At 37.0% G+C, this 15,930-nt stretch overlaps 1 protein-coding gene across 1 annotated transcript in view; it reads left to right on the forward strand.

Moving 5' to 3' along the window:
* Positions 1-14,341, forward strand: part of LOC114654568 (potassium voltage-gated channel subfamily A member 5) — a 131,617-nt gene extending 117,276 nt beyond the window's left edge. The window contains exon 2 of the mRNA XM_028805192.2: positions 13,166-14,341. The gene's annotated coding sequence lies outside the window, so the exon portion shown is untranslated. The remainder of the gene's footprint in view (positions 1-13,165) is intronic.
* Positions 14,342-15,930: the final 1,589 nt, after the last annotated feature.

Below are 15,930 nucleotides of genomic sequence, written 5' to 3' on the forward strand. Positions count from 1 at the left end.
CTCTCTATTAATATGCTTGGACACAGAGCTCTGTGAACAGCCAGCCTCTTTAGCAATGACCTTTTGTGTCTTGCCCTCCTTGTGCAAGGTGTCAATGGTCGTCTTTTGGACAACTGTCAAATCAGCAGTCTTCCCCATGATTGTGTAGCCTACAGAACTAGACTGAGAGACCATTTAAAGGCTTTTGCAGGTGTTTTGAGTTAATTAGCTGATTAGAGTGTGGCACCAGGTGTCTTCAATATTGAACCTTTTCACAATATTCTAATTTTCTGAGATACTGAATTTGTGACTTTCATTAGTTGTCAGTTATAATCATCAACATTAAAAGAAATAAACATTTGATTAAACATCAGTCTGTGTGTAATGAATGAATCTAATATACAAGTTTCACTTTTTGAATGGAATTCCTGAAATAAATCAACTTTGTCATGATATTCTAATTTTATGACCAGCACCTGTATATATAGAATGAAATATTTTTAATTTGAACATTTTTCCATTTAAGGCTAGTTTACATGATACTTTAATAATCTTTTAATTTTTATTTTAGGTATTATTTTGTATTGAATTACACTATATTATTACTTTTAAGAAAAAACTCTCATACAATAGACACCCACAATTTTTAAGCAACCTGAGCTATAGGCACTTCTGGGTTCCCTCCAGGAGTAGGAGCCCAGAAGCTTAAGCTTCATTAGTTTCACAGTTTCAGCCCCTGTATGTGATCAACTTCGCAAACTCCTGGATTAGTTTCTTGTTTATTTTTATTATTTTTTATTTGGCAGACATTTTGTCTAAAGCAACATACAAAACAAAGCCATAAATATAGCATGGGTGATTACAAAGTACATGGTTATATAGTAAAGAAAAACATTCATCCAAACCCATTTAGCCAGAGTAGGGTCACAGGGCAGCTGTAGCGTACCCCAGCATCGGGCACAAGGCAGGAATAATTCCTGGACAGGGATCTCAGGTTGAACATACACACGACAGGGCCAATTTAGCATCAACAATCCATTTAACCTACATGTGTGTGAAATGTGAGAGGAAAGCAGACATGTGGAGATCATGCAAACTTCATGCTGGAAGCCCCAGAGTCTCTTTGTTGTGAAGCAGCAGCAGTATACCACTGTGCCTCCCAGGAGAAAGTTCAATGTTAAGTAAAACAAGTGTAGTACACCACAGATAGGCTCTGTGCTAGGCGAAAACCTAAAAAAAGAAAATCAAGGCTGCTTGATGATTAAATAAATCAGTGCTGGAGTCTATACTGGACTGGAGATCTATCAAAAGGAGAATTCATATGTGCATTGGAATCAATGCCCAAAATGATCTCATAACATTTTTGGTGAAAGATAAGTAACATAACAAAACAACTGTGGCTTTTTATTGTCAGGTTACTGAGTAGAGTCAGGCTGTGTACCCAGGTTTAGCTGCAAAGCTGACAAAGACATCACTAAGGAGGCAATGGACAAAGTGGGTAATTTCCTGGCTCGATGTTCTTTCTGCAACCCCACGTTCCCTTGGGTTTCTTTCACATGTGCCACGGTCACAATTCGGAGACTATATATACAGTACGTATGCCTTTGTACCGTACATACAAGTCATTCATGCCATTTTCCTTTATCCAAGATTATGTATTTGTTGTGTAACAATTTGTATTATGTTTCGATTGTGCTGTTTTTCTCTTATAAGTGGTTGTGTGTTTTATAAGAAAAAAAAGGAATTCATCTAAAAAAAACTGAAAAGACTCACTTCTTACAGCTGTTGAGCAATACTTTGCATACATTTTTTAAAGAAAAGCCCAGCATGATTTCTAATTGGTTTTAGTAATGTGTGGTGATGCACTTGCCTACAGTGCTCTTATCTAACAAGGCATTTCTAATATATGACTGCTTTAAAATATATATATATATATATATATATATATATATATACAGTGGAACCTCGGTTCACGACCATAATTCGTTCCACAACTCTGGTCGTTCCACTGTATATATATATATATATATATATATATATATATATTATATATATATATTATATATATATATATATGCTAATATGCATCAAGAAACAAATTGTAAAAATAAGATGCCATGACTGGCATCCCATAGCTTCACCTAGTATTCAAACGCATATCTTTTTAGAGCAGTATGTCATGACAAGCATTGATAAGAAACAGAATAATGCTAAAAGAAAGTGTAATTATCTTTTAAGATTACACAAAAGCTAAAATGACACCTCTCCTTCGCTGTCTTGTCTCCCTAGTAAAGCCCATACTTCTCACTGCATATCCGTTGCAGAAGCCTCAATTGCCAATCCCACCCTTTTCCTTTCCAAAACAAGTAATATTACCAAGACTGGACAAAGTCCGCTACTTTAAGCTTTGTTTTGCACGTAAGTGGAAAAATATCAACTTATAACCAATCCTTTGTGGGAATATAATGTACTGTATGTGCCTAGCTCATGTTGCGCCTTGTCATACCACCAACAAGTCATCCACCTGCTGATGTCCTACTCCTCTTGTGAGAAAGAATCAAAATTTGATCCATCCTCCTTTTGGACCCACTTAATACAGTTTGAGGCTCATGGGGAGGCTATCCTGGTAGCATTGGATGATATGCAGGAACAAGCCCCTGAAAGGTGCCAGGGGTGTTAAAATAAATCTTTTTTTTTTTAAGTCTTTTGCTCACTTCTGTTTTTTCTTCTTCTTCTTTCGGCTGCTCCCATTAGGGGTTGCCACAGCCTATCATCTTGTTCCATATCTTCATGTCCTCTACATCTTGCTCTGTAACGCCCATCACCTGCATGTCTTCTTTCACCACATCCATAAACCTTCTCTTAGGCCTTCCTCTTTTCCTCTTGCCTGGAAGCTCTATCTTTAACGTCCTTTTCCCAATATACCCAGCATCTCTCGTCTGTACATGTCCAAACCAACGCAATCTCGCCTCTCTGACTTTGTCTCTAAACCATCCAACCTGAGCTGACCCTCTAATGTACTCATTTCTAATCCTGTCCATCCTTGTCACACTCAATGCAAATCTTAGCATCGTTAACTCTGCCACCTCCAGCTCTGTCTCCTGCTTTCTGGTCAGTACCACCATCTCCAACTCATATAACATAACTGGTCTCACTACCGTCCTCTAGACCTTCCCTTTCACTCTTGCTGATACCCGTTTGTCACAAATTACTCCTGAGACTCTTCTCCACCCATTCCACCCTGCCTGCACTCTCTTTTTCACCTCTCTTCCACAATCCCCATTACTCTGTACTGTTAATCCTAAGTATTTAAACTCACCCACCTTCACCAACTCTACTGCCCCATTCTCACCATTCCATTGACCTCCCTCTCATTCACACACATGTATTCTGTCTTGTTCCTACTGATCTTCATTCCTCTCCTCTCTAGAGCATATCTCCACCTCTCCAGGGTCTCCTCAACCTGCTCCCTACTATCGCTACAGATCACAATGTCATCAGCAAACATCATAGTCCACGGGGACTCCTGTCTAATCTCATCTGTCAACCTGTCCACCTCCACGTTGAATAGATCTGTCACTCCTACCGCAGACCTCACCGCTGTCACACTTCCCTCATACATATCCTGTACAACTTTTACGTACTTCTCTGCCACTCCCGACTTCCTCATACAGTACCACAACTCCTCCAAGGCACCCTGTCATATGCTTTCTCCGGGTCCACAAAGACACAATGCAACTCCTTCTGGTCTTCTCTGTACTTCTCCATCAAAACCCTCAGAGCAAACATTACATCTGTGGTTCTCTTTCTTGGCATGAAACCATACTGCTGCTCACTAATCATCACCTCCCTTCTTAACCTAGCTTCCACTACTCTTTCCCATAACTTCATGCTGTGGCTCATCAATTTTACCCCCCTGTAGTTACTACAGCTCTGCACACCCCCCTTATTCTTAAAAATTGGCACCAGTACACTTCTTCTCCACTCCTCAGGCATCCTCTCACTTTCCAAGATTCCATTAAACAATCTGGTTAAAAACTTCACTGTCATCTCTCCTAAACACCTCCATGCTTCCACAGGTAATCCTTTAATATTCTTTAACTGTTCAAAGTTGATTTCATCCTTCACTAGTATTGTTTATTCAAAAATGTGAAGAAACAGCACCCAACTGTCAATGAAAATCTGACTTGTTTTTATTTTCTTTGGAATCTTCATTTACATTTTAATCAAGTTTTAATGTGTAATGTTTAAGTCTTTGGTTACAGTATATGATATGAAAATAAAGCAGTAGTGATTTGTCAACGTTTCCTCCAAATTCTGAGATGCACGGCATTGTGCTCATGTTCCCTTATATCTCATTTGTAGCTGCACATTCTCAGAGGTCATTTTCTAGGTAAAACATGTCAAATGCACTTCATCTACAGCTGCTGTTTAGTGTCTGTTTGTTTTGTACAGTAACAAACTCGCCAACCGAAAAGCTTCTGCAGATGGCCTGGCAATGCTCAATACTATCTCTGGGGGTCTGTGTACTTAGAGGTGGAAATCTGTGGGCAGTGCTTATATAATAAAAGCCTTTTTTAGTTGTCCCTGTGTATGGCAGGAACCCACGCATTTTTCTAGGTTAGGCTTAGAAAATGTTGTCGCTCAGGGACTTTGCCTTAAGCTACACAAAGGTGGAGCAAAAATGGCAGCATATGGCTCTCTTCAACTTGAATGCTTATTGTAAGTGACAGTGTCATTATCACCATGACAGATAAGCACAGACAGCCATCCTTTTCTTGATAAAAGGCTTTACAAAATCATGAAGGACAAAAAGACTAGGTACACATCAAACTTGAGCTACTGCCACTACGGATTTCATTTTGCCTCACTGCTAGATTTACAATTCAAAGATTAAAATTAGTATTAGGGTTTCATGGATGGTGTAGCAGTGCTTGGTGCTGATGCCTCAGAGCTCCTGGAGATTGCATTGAAATTGCATCCCCATTAATTGTCTGTATGGGTTTTGCATGTTTTCCTCCATGTCTTCATTGGTTTGCCCTGTGCAGTCAGGTTGTATGCCCACATTCTAAAGACATTCTTCTCATATAGCCTGGTCACTCAGTAAATAGGTTTTCTTGGTGCAAAATTAAATCCTGCTTGGGACTGGTTATGGCCTTGCACATGATGCATCCAGTTGTAGTTCGTAGTCAGCTTAAACTAAAACTTAAAAATCCACCAAAAAAATTACATACTGTAAGAGTGACAGAGGAAAAAAATGTGAATTTATGTGAAAGCAACTGCAAATGCAAACATTTAACTGCTTATTAAATAGAAATGGGAATACTCCCAAATGGGCACTAGAGGGCAGGAAACTCAACATGTGGCAAGGATGAAGGATAAACTGCAAGGAAGTGTTCACAATTCAAGATGTTTTCAAAGTCTGAAATTGAATGTAGTCATCTTAGAGATGGTTCAGCAGTACAAAATCACCTTAATAGGCATTTTGGACACCACAATAAAAATAATATATGGTTATTACCTTAGAATGTGACAACTAAAAATAAACAATGCTAACAATGTTAAAAAATGTGCAGTCTTTTACAGTCTTTCAAGGCCCTGTCTCAAGTGCAAAGTATCACATTATAGTCTTTCTAGATCTATGCACAGCTTTAAATTCACAAACATCTCCCTTCATTATTAAATTTAACTTAAAGAACATATCTGCAATAGTGACATTAATTAGAATTTCTAAAAATAAGGAAAAACTATTTACACCTGTTTAGGACTTCATTTATATCCTATATCATTTAACACAGAGAAGGAATAAACAAGTAGTAAAGTGTTCCTTTATAAAGGTCAACCTAACCATCACCAGTTGCAAGTGTGTGACCCACTCCCTGTTACTGGAACACTTCTTGTAGGCCACTTTGACATGGGGACACCATTCACACACATCACAGTTCTCTATGTAGGAAAAGTGACAAGTATACTTGCATTGCAAATTCTCAATTTTTCCCCTTTTTTCTAGCTATGATGTCCTACTAATGGTAAAAGGAAACGTAAATATGCAGACCAAATACCAAATGGTAATTAATGCAAATTCAGCTCTTAAAACAACGACAAGTGACAAGCAAAACACCCAGCTCGCCAGCACCAGAAACCCAGCAGATGATCCGACCGCTTCTTGCATGCGTTCAGCCACCCTAACCCCCTTCACAATGTGAGTGGCAGAGACACGAAGTGGCAAAAGGACAGCTGCTGTTAAAATGATTAACAGGCAGCACGACAGCAGGAACAGCAGCAGAAAGATAGCAGATGATCCAACGGCATCTCCTTAGCATCCCCCCTCTTCCCCCTTTGACAACGTGAGCAGCATTATATGTCCTGCGAGAAAGAGATTTAACCACACCCGTGGCCATTAATAAAGGACAAGTATTGTTTTTTCAATGTCACGCGAGACAAGGCAGTGAGACATCATTTAAAACACGGACATCTAACTTAGCAGTTGTTGGATTGCTGTTGGCAGACACACTTCATGTGCTCCCAGGTCTTAAAACAACGACAAGCGACAAGCAAGCTTGTACAGGCTTTGAAATGATCAGGCAGCAAGCTAAGCAGAACAGCAGAATACGTCCTGTGAGAAAGATATGTAACCACGCCCAGGGCCGGAAATAAAGCACAAGTATTGTTTTTACAAAAGTTTTAAAGTAAAAGTGAATATAATGCATATGTAACAATTCCCATGAAACTAACAATCTCTTTAAATTGTATATCTGGTAAACCAAACCTGGGGGTGGTAATTAATAAATCTCCTAGTAATTAATAAACCTCCTAAATCTTTGTATTGTGACAGGGGTGGGCTGGCATCCTGGCCAGTATAGTGGATGAACAAGGGGAGACAGTCATCCAAGACTGTATGCTCCCCCAATACATTAGGTGGCAATATTCCAGCACCAGCATACCCATAAACACACTTGCAGGGTGTGCTGAGAACTGTAATATCATGGAGCAGCGATGTTTGGTTTTGTGGAGGCTGCCAGGTGAAGCCGCAGGGAATGGCTGTCCCTACTTTATGGGACATCTGCAAGATCCAGAAGGGCTTCCACTGTGTCCTGACATGAGAAGTACCCCTGAGTCCTCCATAAAAGTAGTCTCCTCAATTTGATCTTGGAGTTGGAGTAGGGAGAAAGAGGACAAAACATGCCTGGAGGAGTGAAGGAAGGCGTGAAGAAATAAAAGTAAAGAACTGCATTGTGTTTGAACTGTGAAAAAGAAGAAACCTGTATCAGGTATTTGGTTTAATAAAAAGGTTGTTTTTAACCAATGACTATGGGTGGACAATTGTGTCTGAGGTTTGTATGGGTCTGTGACACCCTGTAGTATCCACACTATATAAGAAGCCGAGTATAAGAAATGTTATAATTCATAAGCCACACAAGCCACTGGAAGTATTTTTTCTTTAACCTTTTCCTTTTCTAAACAATTGGCATAATTTTATCTTCCAGAAAGGACCAAAATCTACAGAGTCATAGAAGTAATTCATATTTTTCACAAAAAAGTCTGAATGCTCATCAGTGATGAGGAGCAGGTTACCCTTCATCACACTCTTGTTCTAATTTGAATAAGGCCATGGAGGTCTGGGAAAGATTAGATGATCTTTGGGCTGACTAGATACAGGACAAAGTTCTACTCTGATAGACAAGCATCAGACCTGCCCTTCTCTGTTGTAAGACAGCAAGATGTCTGACCATATTTGAACCCTAGTTAGGGTAACTGCCAGTTCAGCGGTGCAAGGACACCATGGGCTGCTGGAAGGAGCTTTAGGGCAATGGCAGGTTTATAAGGCAGGTGGTAAGTAAGGCTTTGATCAGAATTACCTCAGGACAGTATTAAATTTTCCTCATTTCCATGGTGAATGAGTGGCTACATGCTTGATTTTATGCACCTGCTAATAATGGGTATAGCTGAAATACCTGAGCACAATCATTTGGAGGAGTTCCTGCATACTTTTGACAATATACTGTACTTGGTTATTTAATTAATTCTTTCTTTTTTGCATATTTTTGCTACCTTCCAGTTAGGTTTGTTGATACTATTGTAGCAATATGTCATGTGGTTGGAAGAATGGGAATAGGAAAAATATAGTATATCACAATAATAATACAGTATAATGTTATTTATTGTAATGCTTTAACATCTAAAACTGAACAAACAAATTAGTAAAAAACATGCAGTGTAGTAAAAGTTCCTAGAAAAATCTGTCATTGCTCTTCTATTTTCATAATAATTTAAACCTTCATGTAGCATTGAGACAAAATGGAGAATTTGTTTGTTTACAGTTCCTTACATACTGCCACTAAAGATGTCTTAAGCATTGTCATCAATTAATGGTCATGTACAGTGATCATCTAATAAAACTGTACCCTGAAATATCAGCAGAATGTGCTCCTTGCTAACAGTCAATAACTGCAATCCCAAGAGCAGCTTGTTAGAAATGCAACAATGCTTGCTCCATATGTCCTTGCCTGTGCGGAAAATAAATAGAAAAGATGGAAACAAAGGGAAAAAAATCTTACATAACATTACTGCTGTTCTGTTCGTTTTTCTGTTTCTTTCATAAGAAATGTGAGATAGAATATAACCCTCAGGCGATTACAGTAGGATGCAGCATATCTAGCTTGAAAGAACATGGTTTAAGATCTCAAGGGGCAAAATAAAGAACAAAGAATTCTTTGGACAGTCAAGGATTTAAATATTTATTTAACAGCCCACATAAATATTTGGAACAATGGGAAATTGGCTGTTACCAACAGGCCGTGAGCCATCCATTACTGAAACCCTAGAATGCAACAGATTAACTGCACTTAGTATATTAATGGAATTGCTGGAATGGTAATCCTTTAGTTTTTAATAACTGAATAAAAGTGTCAGAAGTGGGAAATTTACATGTCTGTTATAAAATAGGAATATCTTCCCCTGTCAAACAAATTTCTTCCTGTGCACAAAGGAGCATGTTAGCATTTTACTTTATTATCAGTTAATACACTGCACATTTCATGAATGTTGTGAGTTTATGTTATCCTTTTTTCTGACATGCATTTCATACCAACAGTTTATGTAATGTGACAAATTTTTCAAACTCTTTTATATAGTACAATAAAGTATTACTTAACCAAGGTTAGTTTTCAAGAAGAGGAATGACACAAAGGCTGATTTTCAAGAAAAGCTTTGTAGCACATAGTGGCCATGCACTTTCCTTGCACTCTGATTCATCTACACAGACAAAGTGTGGTCTTTTGTGACTTTCTATGTCATGGAAACTGCCCTTTCTCGTACTATATGAAACTTCTCCCCAGTCAGACATTCATCACTCCTTTTATAAACTCTGAAAATAGCTATCTGTTTATTGGATAGCAGGAAACTGTATACCAGTTTAATAACAATATCATTATCAAAAAGACACTCTTTAAAAACAACCTGAAACTGGTTCCTGCAAATGTAATTAATTTTGATTCAGTGTGTGTCATTTCATAGTGAATTGTGTATTGAAAATTTGACAGCCATCCATTCCTTTTCTCAATCAATTACAGGGCCATAAGAAGTCAAGGTCTACCAGATGGAGGTGGTGCAATGGTAGCGCTGCTGCCTTGCAGTAAGGAGACCATGGGTTTGCATCCTGGGTCCTCCCAGTGTGGAACACTTTGAACATGGAGAAAAGTGAAAGAATTATTATTATTATTATACATTTCATTATCTCAACATTTTCCTTTATTCCCATGAGGATTTTAAAACAACACAAATGAAGAACAGCAAAAGAAATGCATAAAATGTGTAACAACATATAATAGGAGTAATAATAGAAATTAATGCACATGCATAATTTATCAGTACATTGCACCAATACACCCATTTTTAGATCTTGTTTTGATCAAACATTTCATCAGGCAACTAAAATGCTTTCTCAATCAGACCTCTTGTTTCTCTGATTCTGAACTCGGAATATCAGTTTAACAATAGCACACAAATGTCATTACATGTTTAATGTGTATTTTTCATCATTGACTCAGTTTACTACCCCAAATTTCTAAGAACTGCGTGCAGTCATGGTCTGCCTTTACTTTTCACAAGTCGGATGACTTTGAATAATTTTTTTTACAATATTAAGGTAGCCAATCTAATGATGACATTGCAAGATACTGAATTCAAAGTCAACTAAAAAGGTGGAACAAATTTCAAAATACAGCATCAACTCTTTAAATATTGAATAAACTCAGTTATAATCTTTCAATGTTGTTTAGAAAATCTCAGAAATTAATGTAATACTTTACAAAGTCTCTGAAAGCTCTTCAAGCAGAGCCTAGAGATGCATTTCAGGAACAGAATGGGTGGAAACTCAAGAAATGTCAGAAAAAGGAACAGAATATGGCAAATATTATATCACTTTATCTAAAAATACAACATATTGTAACTCTTGACATAAAGAACTGTTTTAATACAGGATTGTATAGTAGCTCCATTATTAATGCTCCTGCCATCATAGTTCCAGTGACCAGGGTTCAGTTTCTCACAGGATCTGTGGATGTGTGGAGGTTACATTTTCTTCCCATTGGTTTTCTCTGCCTTCTTTCATCCCACAATAGGCTCTCTGGAAATTATAAATGAACTTGTTAAATTCTGTGACATCTAGACTTAGTTATGGCAATCCAGTGTTGATGACATAGACTTAACCTCCCAGTGACTCTGAAATTGAAAAAAAAAATAAGTTCAGAGTTTGGGGGGACATTTTACGCAACAGACAGTTATACTGGAGATTCAGTTATATCCATGTTTTGTTTTGGAAAAGTCCAAAGGTGATTCTAACCTTACCTTCAGACATTCTGTGTAGACTTGAACATCCCAAACCTTTGAATCTTGCTCTAGTAAGTTTCACTTACCATCCGCTCATGGAGATGCAGCTGAGATCTACGGCTCCACTTGTTGTCATGGATAGGATGAAGTAGGGTTGCTTATATCTATGGTTTTCTTATCTGTAGGTGCTTTAATAGAAAGAGTTCAAGACAAAGCAGAGAAACAAGTTCAAAGGTTTATTCACTCAATAGAATAATATTCTTTATACTACGGCTCTTAATGTGCCAAAAGCAGAAACAAAGCAAATGGATGAAAAATGAATGAAAAATGTCAGCCTAGAAGGAAAAATTTGAAAACATGCCCGAAGATGAATTGAAAGTCAAAAAATTTGCATTGCCAAAACCAGAAAAACAAGCCCAAGAAACGTCTAAGCCCAAAGCACGGACTGAAACCACAGTCAAGAAACTGTCATAGGTTTGTAACCAATTTGAAACCTGAATCAGTTTAAATAGCACAAGAAGCAGTCAAACTCGTGACAGTGAATGTACCCGAGTACCCGACTTAAACGCCATCACTCCAATGACTTCATTCAACACAACCTCCGTTTTTCATTACTTACTGTAGCAACTGGCGGAGTGGTGGCTCTGAGGCTAAGGATCTGCGCTGGTATCCCGAAGGTTGCCGGTTCGAATCCCCATCACTGCCAAAAGAGATCCTGCTCTGCTGGGCCCTTGAGCAAGGCCCTTAACCTGTAATTGCTCCAGGGGCACTGTACAATGGCTGACCCTGCACTCTGACCCCAAGGGGTATGCGAAAACTACCAAATTCCTAATACAAGAAATTGTATAAGGCGAAATAAAGAACAAAAAAAAAAAAAACTCAGTTACTTCCTTGTACAAAACAGAAGTGTCCATAACAAAAACGTGATTGCATTGTGGTAAAATAACACTAGTAAATTTATATCATGCCATAACACAAATACATAACAAAAAAACTAAATAATTCAACTCTTTGTTATTGTTTAATAAAACACAACAGAAAAATTTACTGAAGTCAGTAAAATTATATACAAGCACGAATTGACAATATGGATAACCGTACAACTTGAATGGGGTTCCTTCAGTCTTGCATTGTGCTTCTGAGTCAATGAGTCTTTGATCCAGCACAGTCTCTGAATGGACTTGATGGAAGGAGACAGAGACCCCATGGTGTTGGTAGAATCTACATTTATGATGCTCTTGGGCTTGCTCACTACACCCCTTGGACCAAATTCTGATCGTACATGACCTATGTTCTCAAACATTCTTTTAGTTAATGTTCTACTTGTGGCCAGGGACTAAGGAAAAATGTGTTTTTTGGCTTTTACAGGCCTCTAACTTGCGGTTAAGGTGAAAAAGCAGATAAGCCGACCTGAACTTCTTCTTGTGGACAGTTCTGGTCTGTCTTCTGGTGAGCAAAGCAGACAATTTTAGATTATCTATTAACTTTATGATTACAGTGGAAATGTTCATAAAGGTTTTCTAATGCATGTATTATCACTATAAAGATATATGTAAACATAAAACAGCACACTAAACACTTGCTCACATTCTATTCACATGTCAATGCAGTATATCTTTGTCAAAATAAATAAAGAGAAAATGGCTTCAAGACATCCTGAGTTAGGACATGGAATGATACTGAATTGTAAAGATAATCAGCTAACATCTGCTGCAACAGCAAACCTGACATGAAGCATGTGCCAATGCTGGTTTAGTAGCTTTGGACACTAAATATATTGAAATGTTCACTTGCACAATATATTCAAAGATCATTAGGAAGTTAGAATAATCACTAGTTTGCTTAGTAAGTAATTATCTTGTTTCCTGTTACTGGTGTTTATTAGGGTTGTTTTGGTCATTCTTCATTTTAAACAGTACCCAAGATGATGTTATTGTTTTATTCAAGATGTGTCTTACATTTAGTCATCATAATTGACAGTACTGCTGTTTAGATTTAGCATAATCTTTGCTACCAAATGGCAATGATAAGGCTATGTATTCAATAAATACAGTGACATGCTAATTTCTCTTTTTTTACTAGTAGTTAAAATTGAAGCAATGTTCATAAACACAGATTTCTAAACAAGCCAAACAGCAAGAATGAGCTGTTATTTTAGGAAGCTGAAAATATATGTGAATGCGTGGCTACATCTCTAAACTATAATAACAGTCCTACAATTTAATTCTTGTTCCGCAAAGGAAATGAGGTGGCCTATCTCTGGTTGATTGATGTCTTATGCCAGATGCTGCCAGGACAGGCTCCCAGCTAAATGAATTGATGGAATTCTAATTTTATTTTCTTCCCTCTTTTTCAGATATTGTGCCAGCTGAAAATGCCAAGATACACATTCCACAGTAAAAGACATAACCTCATTGTGCTGCGGGAAGAAATCCTGTTCATCTGAATTACGCATGGGATGCAGCAAGTCACTATGAAGATACTACTGGAACCTGTTTTGGCTATAATGTTGAAAGATATCATTTGTTTAAAAATATTTGGGATTTAAGTCTATGTGGTTAGAGAATATGTTTAGGGTTTTCAGTTTTTGAGGTTTATCTTTTTGTTTTAGATGAATAGGTCTAACCACTCAAAAATGTCCCTCAGGGAATATTGAAGATTTCCACAGCCACACGTAAACTTTGCAAATCAAGCTCAAACACCAAACTGCATAACAAACAAGTTATTTGAAACTTCCCTCCAGAATATATTGATATGCTTGCTAAAATGGTGCCTTTCTTAATCTACTTTCTAAAAGTACAAAAGACCAATATTGTATCACTGCCAATGAACAGCTGGGCTTTCAGAGATTTGTAAGGGAAATTAGGTGCTTGTGGAATTGATATATTCTCCAGCTTGACTTCTTTTAAATGATTAGCTCTCTTTAGAGGCACAATTTTGTCACTTTAAATCAAAAGAATACAAAGTATCCTACAGTATCTTTAAAAGATACAGTATCTTTTTTGACAATCAATGACTACAAATCTAAAAACATTCCTTAATAAAAATGACTGCCGTTGCACCTACTTATGCACTCAACCTGTTTTGAGTGACTTCATAGCACATCCAATGGCAGATGTCATTGGTTGATTGTTATCAAGTTGGGAAACTAGAAGTCTGGTAGCATTTAGCCAATGCAAAAGAACAAATGATTCAACTTCAGTTGCACGTTAATTATTACTTGATGCTAGAGGCACAAAACTGGATTTGGGCACCCTTTTGGATAAATCTTTATAAAAAACAAACTAACATTAATTTCTTTGTTCACATAAACTACACTCAAAAGATTATGAAAACTCCTCACTGGCTATACCTATATGTTTGATTCTTTTAAAGCAGCCTTGCCTTGATGCTTCATTTAGAAGGCTTGTGTGTTTTTAGGGTATAAATTCACATTCTCCCCATGTGAGGTGAGTAGATGGCTACACAAGAATGAGACACTGCCATCTGGGAGGGCTTCCAAAGTCTCTGAAAACGAGAGCTCACAGTGGTTTCAAGTAGCTCAATTAAATACAGAATGACAGCTGGGCACCAAAGGGGACTTCATAATCCTCAGTACACTGGACATACTAACAGGATCTTTGGACTTAAGACATTGATCTGACATTCAAACACAGCAACATACTGTGCTGTCAATCTTTAATGTCCCACATGTAAGTAAAATGCAAATGAACCTGATGTTTCAAATATTACTATATGTCTGATTCATATCAGACAGAACAGGATCAATAATGTCATTAATCTCATTAGAGTGTGGTTCTCAAGCTCATCTTTGAGGAAATCCGTTGTGGTTACAAACCTTCATAGCAAACAATTTTCTAACATGTTTCCTATATTAACTTGACACTATTTATTTAACTGGGCCTTTTTTCTATTTTTATTCTCTTATATATTTCATAACTTTTTAAGAGTAGGAGTTGCCAACCCTGGTCCTAAAATGCTGCACCCTGTTTTTATTATAACCAATTTTCAATTTAAAGACTAATTCCTGTGGCTACAGAACAAGGAATTTAATTTGATTTTTGGTGACTTATGTGTATTTTCTGCCTGCTTTGTTAGAAGAGTATATTTTACTCTTCTGGTAAAACCAATGAAATGTTTTATAGAGAAGAAGAATAGCAGTTACTCATTGTTTCATCCAGTCTTTCCTAACACTGATTAATGCATATAATTAATCGTGATTAAAACATACAATTCAAATTTTCCAAAATTAGCCATTTAGCCTTGGCTACCCTTTTTTTGTTCCTGTTTGTTAATTAATTGTCTAGTGTTTAAGAAAAATATCTTAACAATCAAGTGAATTAACATTTAGTTAATAAAGGAGATTATGAATATGTTCCTATGCATTAAAAGCCATGACAGAAAAAAGTAACTTTCTACATTTCAAAAACAAATCAAAGTCTGATTACTTTTCATTTCTGATATTGCAGAAGGAAAGGATGGAGCAAGGTATCAGATAAAACAAGAACTTTATACTTTAATAACAAGGAAAGGATAAGCAGGTTAGAAATAAGGATGGATGGACAAATGGACTGACATTAGTTTAAGACTCTAATTTGAGCCAAAACTATCAAGTCAAGAGCTTTTCCTTTATTTTCTTATAAATTCACTTTACCTCTGTGGAATTAGTGACAATTAGAGAGGAGCAGACACACATGCATAAAAAAGAGGAGCAATTTCAGCATTGCCGTATCCAACTATTTACTTATTTAGGAAGTAATTGTACCATTTAACAAAATAAATAAGAAAGAAAAATGAGAAAAAATTAATATGTACTCATATATAAAATGCTTTTGTTAAATTTCAATTAAAAGTGAAAAAACTTTGAAATTTGTGACACAGTAGAAGGAGAAGCAGGAAAATAAGCCAAAATTGATTGTACAAGAATTTTTTTAGCCAAAGTGTTACCCAAGAGCTGAGCCTGAGAACCACAGCCATAAAACCAAATTGGTATCAGAGAAATTACAATTATGCTAGCTTGGCAAATAGAGACTGAGGTTTAAAGATTCATCAAATATCAAAAACTAGCAGAAACATTTATATTCAGCAATTATTTTCTTCATATATCTCTAACGCAGGATC

This window comes from Erpetoichthys calabaricus, chromosome 1 (genome assembly GCF_900747795.2).
Source record: "Erpetoichthys calabaricus chromosome 1, fErpCal1.3, whole genome shotgun sequence".
Taxonomy (NCBI): domain Eukaryota; kingdom Metazoa; phylum Chordata; class Cladistia; order Polypteriformes; family Polypteridae; genus Erpetoichthys; species Erpetoichthys calabaricus.